Source organism: Bos indicus x Bos taurus, chromosome 5 (genome assembly GCF_003369695.1).
Source record: "Bos indicus x Bos taurus breed Angus x Brahman F1 hybrid chromosome 5, Bos_hybrid_MaternalHap_v2.0, whole genome shotgun sequence".
Lineage (NCBI taxonomy): Eukaryota > Metazoa > Chordata > Mammalia > Artiodactyla > Bovidae > Bos > Bos indicus x Bos taurus.
In genome coordinates this window covers 14,952,512-14,963,947 of record NC_040080.1, presented here as the reverse complement: position 1 = coordinate 14,963,947, position 11,436 = coordinate 14,952,512, and positions in this window count along the sequence as shown.

The window sequence follows — 11,436 nt, the reverse complement described above, 5'->3', positions numbered from 1 at the left end:
GAGGCCCCAACATTTGTGACCCCAGGACTGTAGCACACCAGGCTCCTCTAACCTTCAATATCTCCCAGAGTTTACCCAAACTCATGTCCATCGAGTCGGTGGTGCCATCCAACCATCTCATCCTCTGTTGTCCCCTTCTCCCCCTGCCCTCAATCTTTCCCAGCATCGGGGTCTTTTCAAATGAGTCAGCTCTTCGCATCAGGTGGCCAAAGTATTGGAGCTTCAGCTTCAGCATCAGTCCTTTCGATGAATATTCAGGGCTGCTTTCCTTTAGGACTGACTGGTTCGGGTTAAAGGATGCTGAGTCCTTAGCCACCCAGCGCCGGCTCGGACTGGACTTGTGGCTTTCAGCTGCAGCATCACCACTAACCCACGTGGCCAAGTGTCCATGTCACCAGCGCAGCTTCTTAGAATCAGTCCGGAGACTCAGAGCTCCTCCTTTACATTCATCCCGCTTCCTGTCCCCACGACACGCTCGCATGTCACACACATTCAGAAATGGAAAAGGTCAAGCCGCAAATCCTGACCCACTGCTCAGTACCCTCGGAGTTATTTTTAGGTAAGAAAAGACCCTTTTCCTTCTGACTCACGGGCCTGCTGACAAAAACGCTCTGAATGGAGAAGCTAAATGCAAGGGTCATTCCTCGTGCCATTTCTCTTATCAAAGAGGCCCTTGTGGCTGCATCCTTCCCCGCCCTGCCTTTGCCCTAGAGGCAGTTCTGCAGACCAGGGCAGCAAGCCCACATAATCCTCTTTATGTGACCAAGCAGGACCCCATGGGACCTTCCTGGGACAGGCCTTCCCCCAAATCCTCTACTTTAGCTCCTCTCTGAAATACCCAGATAACAGTTGTTGTTGATGACAGTAAAAATCACCATCAAATGGAAGATGCTGCTACTTGATGGTCATGAGCACATAGGCCCAGGCCTCTTGGAGCTTAAAGACTGGTCAAGTTCACCCCTGGGACATCACCTGCTGCCTCACCATCGGCCAATCAGAGAATTGTGCAAGCTCATCCCAGACCCTGTGACACCCCCTCCATCACCAGGCTGTAATAAAGGCTTTCCTGAAACCCTTTGTGGATTTTCAGGTCAAGAGCCAGCCGTCTCCTTGCATGGCCCTGCAGTAAACCTGTCTCTTCTCCAGTCTTCCACGTTTCAGTTGGTTGGACTTCACTATGCATTGGGCACAGGAACTTGAGTTAAGAGTTACCCTCCCACTGCCCCCCACCCCAGCGCCCCCCACTCACCCTCAACACCCGCTTCAGCATATCCATTCATTTCTTAGATGATGTTGCTGGCTGTTCTGCTCCTTTGACTTAGAGTGCCCCATGGATGGAGATTAGGACTATAAAGAGGACAGGAAGCCAAGGTGAGTTGCTGGAAAATTACTGATTTCGTCACTAGTCTCTTAATATTGTCATAGCCCAGGGAGTTTACAAACTGTGCTGGAACCAAACCTCACTTGTTCATGGGAGCCAGAGGGCACGCCCTGCTCTAAACCAAGATTCTGGCTATCTCTGGTCCCTCTCCTGGACCTCGGCCAAATCCAATCCTTAGATCCAATCCAATCCTTAGGTCCGCTATCCCCACACCTGTCCTGTGAGTTTTCTTGTTTGTATGTGACTCACTGGTCCCTCTGTAGCGAGTGGACATGAAGGCATGGAGAGCCATCATGTCTGTGTGTGTGTGTGCTAAGCCTCTTCAGTCATGTCTAACTCTCTGTGACCCCATGAACTGCAACCCACCAGGCTCCTCTGTCCATGAGACACTGGAGTGGGTTGCCATGCCTTCCTCCAGGGGATCTTCCCAACAAAGGGATCAAACTCACGTCCTGCATGTCTCTCGCATCGGCAGTAGATTCTTTAACACTAGTGTGACCTCGGAAGCCTGTCACCATGTCTGGTTGCCCACTATTCATTTTCTAGAAAAGGGACTAGATGATTTTTTAAAGTTTGATACTAGACACCTGAACCTTCTGTGGGTTTCTGTCCTCCACATCCTCTGTCACTGTTGAGAACACATACGTAGTAAGCACCCCAAGCTCTATTTGAAATGATCGCATTTGCCACCAAAATGGCTCCTGTTTTTCTAACAAACTCATACATGTCAATGAGTTCATACAACGTTCATACCAATCCTGGGAGCAGGTGTTACTGTGCTCATTTTACAGATGAGCAAACTGAGTTTCAGAAGAGGCTGAATCTTTTGACCAAAACCACTGGGCTCTTGGGCTTTCCTGATGGCTTATTGCGTAAGGACTCTGCCTGCAATGCAGGAGACCCAGGCTCAGTCCTCGGGTTGGGAAGATCCCCCGGAGAAATGAATGGCAATCCACTCCAGTATTCTTGCCTGGCATATCCCTTGGACAGAGTTGCCTAGAGGGCTACAGTCCATGGGGTCACAAAGAGACAGACACGACTGAGTGACTAACACTTTTTTCCACCGGGTTTTTACATGACACGGAGCATCCTTAATCCCAGGTCTGCTAAGCTCGGGTGAAAGTCCTTCCACCCAGTCACCGTGGAACAGGCACCTGTGGGCGAGGAAATTCTCAGGAGGATGAGTAGCTAGAGTTTCTGGTGGGGAGCCATTGGTGTGCCCCCCAATTACAAAGTCTTCCAAACTCTTCCAGGCAACCCCCACCCCCAACTCGCCTGAGAATCTGTCCCCCATGGTCACCAGGACCCAAGATTTCAGGACTGAAAAGCCCAGGAGCACAGCTGGTGTTCTGCCACCCTCCCTCCTCCACTCCCATGGAAGAGAAATCCAATCTCCCCCGCCCAGTGTTTGGGGTCCTGGGAGCCTCGGCCTGGCAGTGGCCGATGGGATTATCTTTATTGGCCTCCCCGCCATTGTTAAGCCTCTGGGGAAGGGAACCAGATGTCCCCACTGGACCAGCCATTGCCATTGTGTCCAGCAAGGTCCAGCTGTTCCAGGCTCTCTTCACAGAGCATCCCATTTATCTTGGATTTCTTAGTGCCGTATCCAAGCTGCCGGAGGAGAAAAGGATGCTCCATTCCTGACATCAGGGGGAAAATATGAATTGGGAATCCAGGAAATGCTGTGAAGCAATTGTGTTTTCTCCCCAAACGTGCACCACCACCACCCCCTCCCCACTCCCTCCCCTCCCCACGGAACCAGGGAGGCAGGCTTTGTTTGCTTTCCCTGGAGAATGTGATCCAGGCATCTCTCCTTTCAGAAAAGATTTTCCAGCCATTTCTGAAAATCTGCTGCATTTTTGGGTCAATCCCATTAAGAGATCAGCTTTTGGGGTTTAAGTTCCATGTCACTAGAGAATTAGAGTAACACAGCTGGATGGATGACTTAGCTCCGCAGATCTACTAAGGAGAACCTTAGGTCCTGGGAATTATGAGGGACCTTCAGTCACTCAGTTCCTCTTCTGTGCTGCTTGTGTGTGTGCTAAGTCACTACAGTCATGTCCGACTCTGTGAGCCTATGGACTGTAGCCCGCCAGGCTCCTCTGTCCAAGGGATTCTCCAGGCAAGAATACTGGAGTAGGTTTCCATGCTCTCTTCCAGGGGATCTTTCAGACCCAGGGATCGAACCTGTGTCTCTTTATGTCTCCTGCATTGGCAGATGGGTTCTTTACCTCTAGTGCCACCTGGAAAGCCCACTTCCTCTCCCACCCAAGCGTAATTTCATATTTTTTCTTCCAAGCATTGGGATAAGATGCCACTCTAGCTTGAGACTGATCAGGACAGGAAGTGAATTTGTCTCAGATTAACATAGGTGGAGTGTTGAAGAGAAATTCACACTGCTTGGGAATCCTGAGTCCTGTGTTCTAGTCCTGTGTGTCTAGACTTGCTAAGTGAGCTGGGAGCCACTGGTTGCTCATCTCACAAAGATTTTTCATCCCATGCCAATACCAGGTGGGTTCCACAGGGCTTCCCTGGTGACTCAGTCAGTAAAGAATCCACCTGCAATGCAGGAAACCTGGGTTCAGTTCCTGTGTCAGAAAGATCCTCCGCAAGAGGAAATAGCAACCCACTCCAGTACCCTTGCCTGGGAAATTGCAGGACAGAGGAGCCTGGCAGGCTACAGCCCATGGGGTTGCAAGAGTCAAACAGGACTTAGTGACTAAACCTCCACCACCATACAGACATATGTAAGAACTCAATTTTGCATCCCTGGGTTCAAATAGATGGATCAGGGTCTGATGCCTGACCAAGACTGGACCAGTCAGAGTACTTTCCTCAGAAACTTGAGCTTGGCATTTAGAAGGTCCATCGCCCTTAGACTGCCTTCTTAAACTGACAAGAGGTGCCAGTGGCAACCATGTTCTTCACCTCAAAACCTGGAGAGCAGAGACAGTCATGCAGAGAGAGAGGAATAAAGCAGATCTAAAGAGAAAAAGAAAAGTCAGCCCTCTGCATTTGTGCATTTTTCTTCAAGAGTTCATTTAATTCTGCTTTAAAGAGTTGATTTATGAGGCATGCTAAAATAAATGTAGAAAAAATGTCACTTGGATGATGTCAAAGTAAAAATCACCAATTACAAAGGGAAAATATTCACATTAGAGAGAAGAAACTCTGTAAACATCACCTTCAGGCAATGATCAAGATTACATCAACAGTAACGGATGTGAGAGTTGGACTATGAAGAAAGCTGAGCGCCAAAGAATTGATGCTTTTGAACTGTGGTGTTGAAGACTCTTGAGAGTCCCTTGGACTGCAAGGAGATCCAACCAGTCCATCCTAAAGGAGATCAGTCCTGGGGGTTCATTGGAAGGACTTATATTGAAGCTGAAACTCCAATACTTTGGCCACCTGATGCGAAGAGTTGACTCATTGGAAAAAACCCTGATGCTGGGAAATATTGGGGGCAGGAGGAGGGGATGACAGAGGATGAGATGGTTGGATGGCATCACTGACTCGATGGGCATGAGTCTGAGTGAACTCCGGGAGTTGGTGATGGACAGGGAGGCCTGACGTGCTGCGATTCATGGGGTCACAAAGAGTCGGACACAACTGAGCGACTGAACTGAACTGAACTGAACAATCCTAAAATGGACTGAGACAATACCCTGTACCTTAACTGTGGACATAATGTGACTTTTAACTTTACCGATTGTTCTGTTTTTGCTGTTTGCTCCCTGCATCTGTAACTGTGTGACTAGATTTGTTTCTAGCCCCATGAAGGCTTTTAAGTTTACAAATGTTTGCTCAAACTCCTGCCACAGAGGCAGCTTCTTCAAATTACCATTTGGGACCCCTGGATCAGAGACCCTCAATGTGAGGGTTAGAAGAATATGTTGCCTCACCAATTTAGGAATGACGCCCCTTTCCCTAGGCAACATAATTTTCCTAAAAGAAAAGGGGCAAATGAGAGGGTAACAGGTGGGAAGGCTAGGAGTCTCCAAATGGAGGAAATAGGCTGCAAGTGTCAGACATTTTTTTATCTCTCTCTTAAAGTGGCAGGCGGAAACAAATTACAAGCGTCAGATTTTTGGCTTCCCTGACAGCTCAGTTGTTAAAGAATCCCCCTGCAATGCAGGAGACCCTGGTTCGATTTCTGGGTTGGGAAGATCCCCTGGAGAAGGGATAGGCTACCCACTTGAGTTTTCTTGGGCTTCCCTTGTGGCTCAGCTGGTAAAGAATCCACCCCCAATGCAGGAGACCTGGGTTCGATCCCTGGGTTGGGAAGATCCCCTGGAGAAGGAAAAGGCTACCCACTCCAGTATTCTGGCCTGGAGAATTCCATGGACTGTATAGTCCATGGGGTCGCAAAGTGTCGGACATGACTGAGTGACTTTAAATGTTAAATATAAATGTTAGACAGAAAGGAGAATATGTCATATGCAATGTTATATGTTATATGCAATATAGCATATGACCACCAGGTGGCAACCAAGGCCCTTGTCTAAGACTACACCAGCTTCTCGCGTTTGCTGGAAACTTCTCGCTCAGAGCTCTGTCCAGGGAAGACACTGCAGGCCTTGGTGAGCAGTGGGACATCACCCTAGATAGGACTAGGGACCAGGGTCCAAATGGCATCCTTGTGATGGATGGAAACAAGACTGGAATGAGAAAGTATTTTCTGCAATAACAGTAAACGAAGGATGGCAGTCATTAGCAGCTGCAGCCCTCCAGTGTAAGCTGGCGAGGCCCGAGGGAGCTCAGGGAGAAAACAAAGAATACCTGCCATCCGGCAGCCGTCAGACTGCAGCCGCTGCCCGCCGCTGAGCTCTGAGGAAGCTGAGGATGTGAAAACTGGATCCTGGCCCCAGATCGCTGAGGTGTGTATGAAAGGAATGATTTCTTTGAGGCATCTCTTGCGTCTTTCCATACAAAGAAAAGCACCAAATTCCTTAGCTTGGGCTGTCTGGTTTTGTTTGCTAAGTTATTTTGAAGTTTGACTGTGATCCTATGGTCTGTAGCCCTCCAGGCTCCTCCGTCCATGGGATTCTCCAGGCAAGAATACTGGAGTGGGTTGCCATTTCCTTCTCCAGGGCAATCTTCCCTACCCAGGGATCGAATTCTGGTCTCCTGCATTGCAGGCAGACGCTTTAACCTCTGAGCCACCAGGGAAGAGCTATTCCTCTCATTAGTAAAACCCCAAATATATGTTAGTAAAGACCCCTTTTCTATCATAATTTTGTTTGTGTCTTCCTCTTCTATGAACATAAAAAATACCATTTTTTATATCATCAAAGAAATCAAATTGAAGTCTACTGATCCTCAAAACAAAACACTCCAACCTAGGAGCTGGGCAGAAAGTGGACAGAAGAGCCACATCCTGGATGTGGGGACCAGTGAGCCTTAAGGAAAATGCATCTCATCTCCTGTCCCTGTTCTTCAGGTGGAAAATTCTTATTCCTTAAATAGTTGTCTTGGACGTGATATGAATGACCCTGAAACGAGCAAGTGGTGTCCCCAGCAGCCTGACCCCTTGACCTTCTTCCTTCACCTCCCCACCCCTGACTCCCCGAATCAGAAGGAGGGGTCTTATCGGCCGCCTCTTCTCCAGCTGTAATTTCAGGGGGAGCTGATCCTTCAGGGCCCCATCAGCTTTATCTTGCTTGAAAAGATAGATATGGCAGTGCTAGAAATCAAAACATCTCTCTGGCTGGATCTTGCTGACCAGAACCCAATTATCACTGACCCACCAGCCATGTTAAAAATGATTGTTATTACTGTAGAAATAATTGCATGCCCGGGATCTTAAGAATAGCTATTAATAGATTACAGAAAGACTCAAAATGAGGGCATTTTGCCTCCCCTGCCTCCTGGAAACCACCACTAACTCTGGTTTCTGGGTTTCACCCTCTTGGGGATGACATCGCAGCATAAAATAAAACATTTATGCCTCTATTTCTCGATTTACCAAAATTTGACCAAAAGCTTTGTCCCCACTGTCACAGATGAGGAACTGGGTGAATTCTAAACCACAATGCTTCCCCTCCCCAGCCATCTCTCAGTTTTTATTAGTTATGCTATTTAAAATTTTTTCCTGGTAGTTATCTTTGTGACGTTAAACCCCATGCTTAAAATAATTTCACATTTAAGATACTTCAAGTATACTTAGAAGCATTATTTTAAGATAAACCTTTACTGCAAGTATGCCTATAATTAGAATTTTATTATTTAGACAGTATCTGTTTAGGTCTCTTTAGGAAAGATGAGGAGTACAATGCATTTAGGTTCTTTCCACCTTCCTCCATCCTTTGAAATCTTAATTTCTTGTGTTATTGTTCTTTCCACATTCAGAGAATGGCACCTGTAGTCCATGCCATCTATCTGAGATCTGACTATGAGTAAAACCCTGGTTTTAAGCCCAGAGATAGGTGGTCTTCAGGCGAGGCATTTACACCTGACCTCCTGTTTGCACTTAGAGATGGAAATAACCACAGGAACAAGGTCAATATCTGGATTTGGTCTCCTGAGGACACTTTAAGATAAGAGTCATGGTAGAGAGAGAGAAACAGGCCAAGCCCCTTGAGTAAAAGATCAAGAGGTCACATATTTCCCATCCTTGGGGCAAAGGGGACCCTGCACTTCTGCAGAAAGGCTCCTTGGGGGTCAAAAAGGAGGAGGTGCCACCCCATAATATGTGATGCCAAGACCCCCCTCCCTAGGCCTCTGGACTGGAATCCATGTTAGAAAAAAGTTGTGCACGCATATTGGGGAGGGTTCTAGGGCAGGTCAGGTGTGGAAAAAGAAACCAGATAATTGGTGAAGGGTAAACAAAGACGCGGAAGAACCGTCCTATATAAATGATGTAACTGCTTCTTTACCGCTCCTCCTCACTGTAGGGATGCCCACACCCTTTCTCTCTGTGTGTGCATCTCTGCCTTGCTTCTGTCTTAACTAAACAAACTGTTTCTCTGTGAACTCTTCCCCTTGGGCTGTCTATAATAATAAACTTTGTACCTGGTTTTATGGTTTTTGCCTCTTGAGAAATGCAATTTCAAACCGGGCAAAGGCTACGGGAACTTTGCTTCTAGCCTCTAGCCCTTGCTGGCGTGTCTAGTGGTTAGGATTCCTGGCTTTTCTTCACCCAGGCTCCCCAGGTTCAATTCCTGGGCAGGGGTACTAAGATCGCACTTGCTTCAAGCCACTGCTCACTGCTGTACTCACAAGATCAGTTTCTCATCTTCAGTATAAATAAGGGTGGATCACATTAATAACAATTTTACAAAGAAAAATCCCCCAAACAGGCCGCTTCCCTCCTTTCTTTTCTTTAGCATCTCTATCTCTCCCCTCGATTAACTGATAACAACTAAAACTTCTGAATCTATCTGCTAATATCATAGAACACTAAGATAAACATCATCTATGGCTGCCAATGCAGGTGATATAAGAAACTCAGGTTCGATCCCTGGGTGGGGAAGATCCCCTGGAGGAGGGCATGGCAACCCACTCCAGTAGTCTTTCCTGGAGAATCCCATGGACAGAAGAGCCTGATGGGCTACAGTCCATGGGGTCACAAAGAGTTGGACATGACTGAGCATGTGCGCATGTCACACACACACATGCACACACACACACACACACACACACACACATACACACGAGGAGGACCACGGGTATTATTCTGGCTGCACGGGCCCTGGCGAGTCAGCGCCTTCCTCCTTACTCATTGCTGCTGCTGCTGCTGCTAAGTCACTTCAGTCGTGTCCGACTCTGTGTGACCCCATAGATGGCAGCCCAGCAGGCTCCCCCATCCCTGGGATTCTCCAGGCAAGAACACTGGAGTGGGTTGCCATTTCCTTCTCCAATGCATGAAAGTGAAAAGTGAAAGTGAAGTCGCTCATTAAGGGATCTTAAAGTGGAAGCTTGCTCTACATCAGGGGGTTCCCAAGCTCTCTTGTGGTTTTGAATCTTATGGAAGACTTACTGACACCCCGAGGGCTGAATCCTCGCCCTGGAGTTTCCAAGTCAGCAAGTCTGAGCCCGAGAATTTGCACTTATAACAAGTTCCTAAGTGATACTGATGCTCGCTGCTAGGCCAGGGACCACACTTTGAGAACCACTGAGCTGCAGCGGAAATCCTTATGGCAGAAAGTGAAGAAGAACTAAAGAGCCTCTTGATGAAAGTGAAAGAGGAGAGTGAAAACGTTGGCTTAAAGCTCAACATTCAGAAAACAAAGATCATGGCATCCGGTCCCATCACTTCATGGCAGATAGATGGAGAAACAGTGGAAACAGTGGCTGACTTTATTTTTCTGGGCTCCAAAATCACTGCAGATGGTGACTGCATCCATGAAATTAAAAGACACTTACTCCTTGGAAGGAAAATTATAACCAACCTAGACAGTATATGGCACCCCACTCCAGTACTCTTGCCTGGAAAATCCCATGGATGGAGGAGCCTAGTAGGCTGCAGTCCATGGGGTCGCTAAGAGTCGGACACGACTGAGTAACCTCACTTTCACGTCTATGGGGTCGCACAGAGTCGGACACGAATGAAGCAACTTTGCAGCAGCAGCAGCAGCAGCAGCAGACAGTATATTAAAAAGCAGAGCCATTACTTTGTCAACAAATATCCGTCTAGTCAAGGCTATGGTTTTTCCAGTAGTTATGTATGGATGTGAGAGTTGGACTATAAAGAAAGCTGAGCTCAGAAGATTTGATGCTTTTGAACTGTGGTGTTGGAGAAGACTCTTGAGAGTCCCTTGGACTGCAAAGAGATCCAACCAGTCCATCCTAAAGGAGATCAGTCCTGGGTGTTCATTGGAAGGACTGATGTTGAAGCTGAAACTCCAATACTTTGGCCACCTGATGCAAAGAGCTGACTCATTTGAAAAGACCTTGATGCTGGGAAAGATTGAAGGAGGGAGGAGAAGTGGATGACAGAGGATGAGATGGTTGGATGGCATCACCGACTCAATGGACGTGAGTTTGGGTAAACTCCAGGAGTTGGTGACAGATAGGGAGGCCTGGCGTGCTGCAGTTCATGGGGTCGCAAGGAGTTGGACACGACTGAGTGACTGAACTGAACTGAGCTGCAGCAGTACTTGTCAAACTTTCATGGGTGTAAAGTCACCGGAGTATCTTATTTCACTTCTGATTCTGACTCAGTAGCTCTGAAATGGTGCTTGGGGTTTACCTGTCCAGCAGGTAACCAGGGGATGCCAACGCTGCTGGTCCTGGGACCTCACATTCAGCACCAAGCCTTGAGAAGTTATATTTCTGTAACCTGCTACCTGTCACCCACACCTATCATAGACAGATGGTAGAGAGAGAGAAAGAGAGAAAGGAACTACCAGAGTTCATCTTTGTGTCTGTTTTCCTGCAGAGAAGCTGTCTAGGCAGCCTGGGTCGCTCACAAGGATGCTGAGCATGTCTGTAAGGAGCCCAACCCACCAGCCCTGGGGGCTAAGAGTTCCTGTGAATAGTCCTGTGGGCATTAAGGACCCCAGGCCCGGTGATGCTGGGAGAAGGAACAGACAGTGTGATGCAGAAATCACGACTGGGATGGGGGAAATGGCCAAGGGCAGAGACGGTGGTCCAGGCTCGAGAAGGCTCAGGAGTACCTAGCCTGCGACCGGGGTAGAATGTCCTGTCCTACCATCAGCTTGCTTCGGAAAAAAAGGAAAGAAAGTAGTTTCTAAAATTGGCCTTTCTTCTCTTGGGAAAGTCAGATTCTTTCCCCACAACCGGCCGTCTGAGGGCGATTATGATGGGGGGAGGGGAGATAAATGCTTCCACGCACCATTACCTCCTGTGATGGATGGCTTTCCCTCCGGGCCTTGCTCCAAGCCAGCTCCTGGCTCAGGCCCAGGCCGTCTGGGAGCCCGGACAGCGTGTTGAGTGGCCAGGGCACCGGGAACCAGCGCCTGGGTTGTGTTCCCAGCTCCAGCCCTGGTTTTCTACTTTTAACTGCCCCTGGCTCTCAGGTGGCACAGAGCGCTTTCGGAGCTCTTCATTCAGGCCTCCATCCCTTTGTCAACCAATATTTCTGGGGGGCGTGC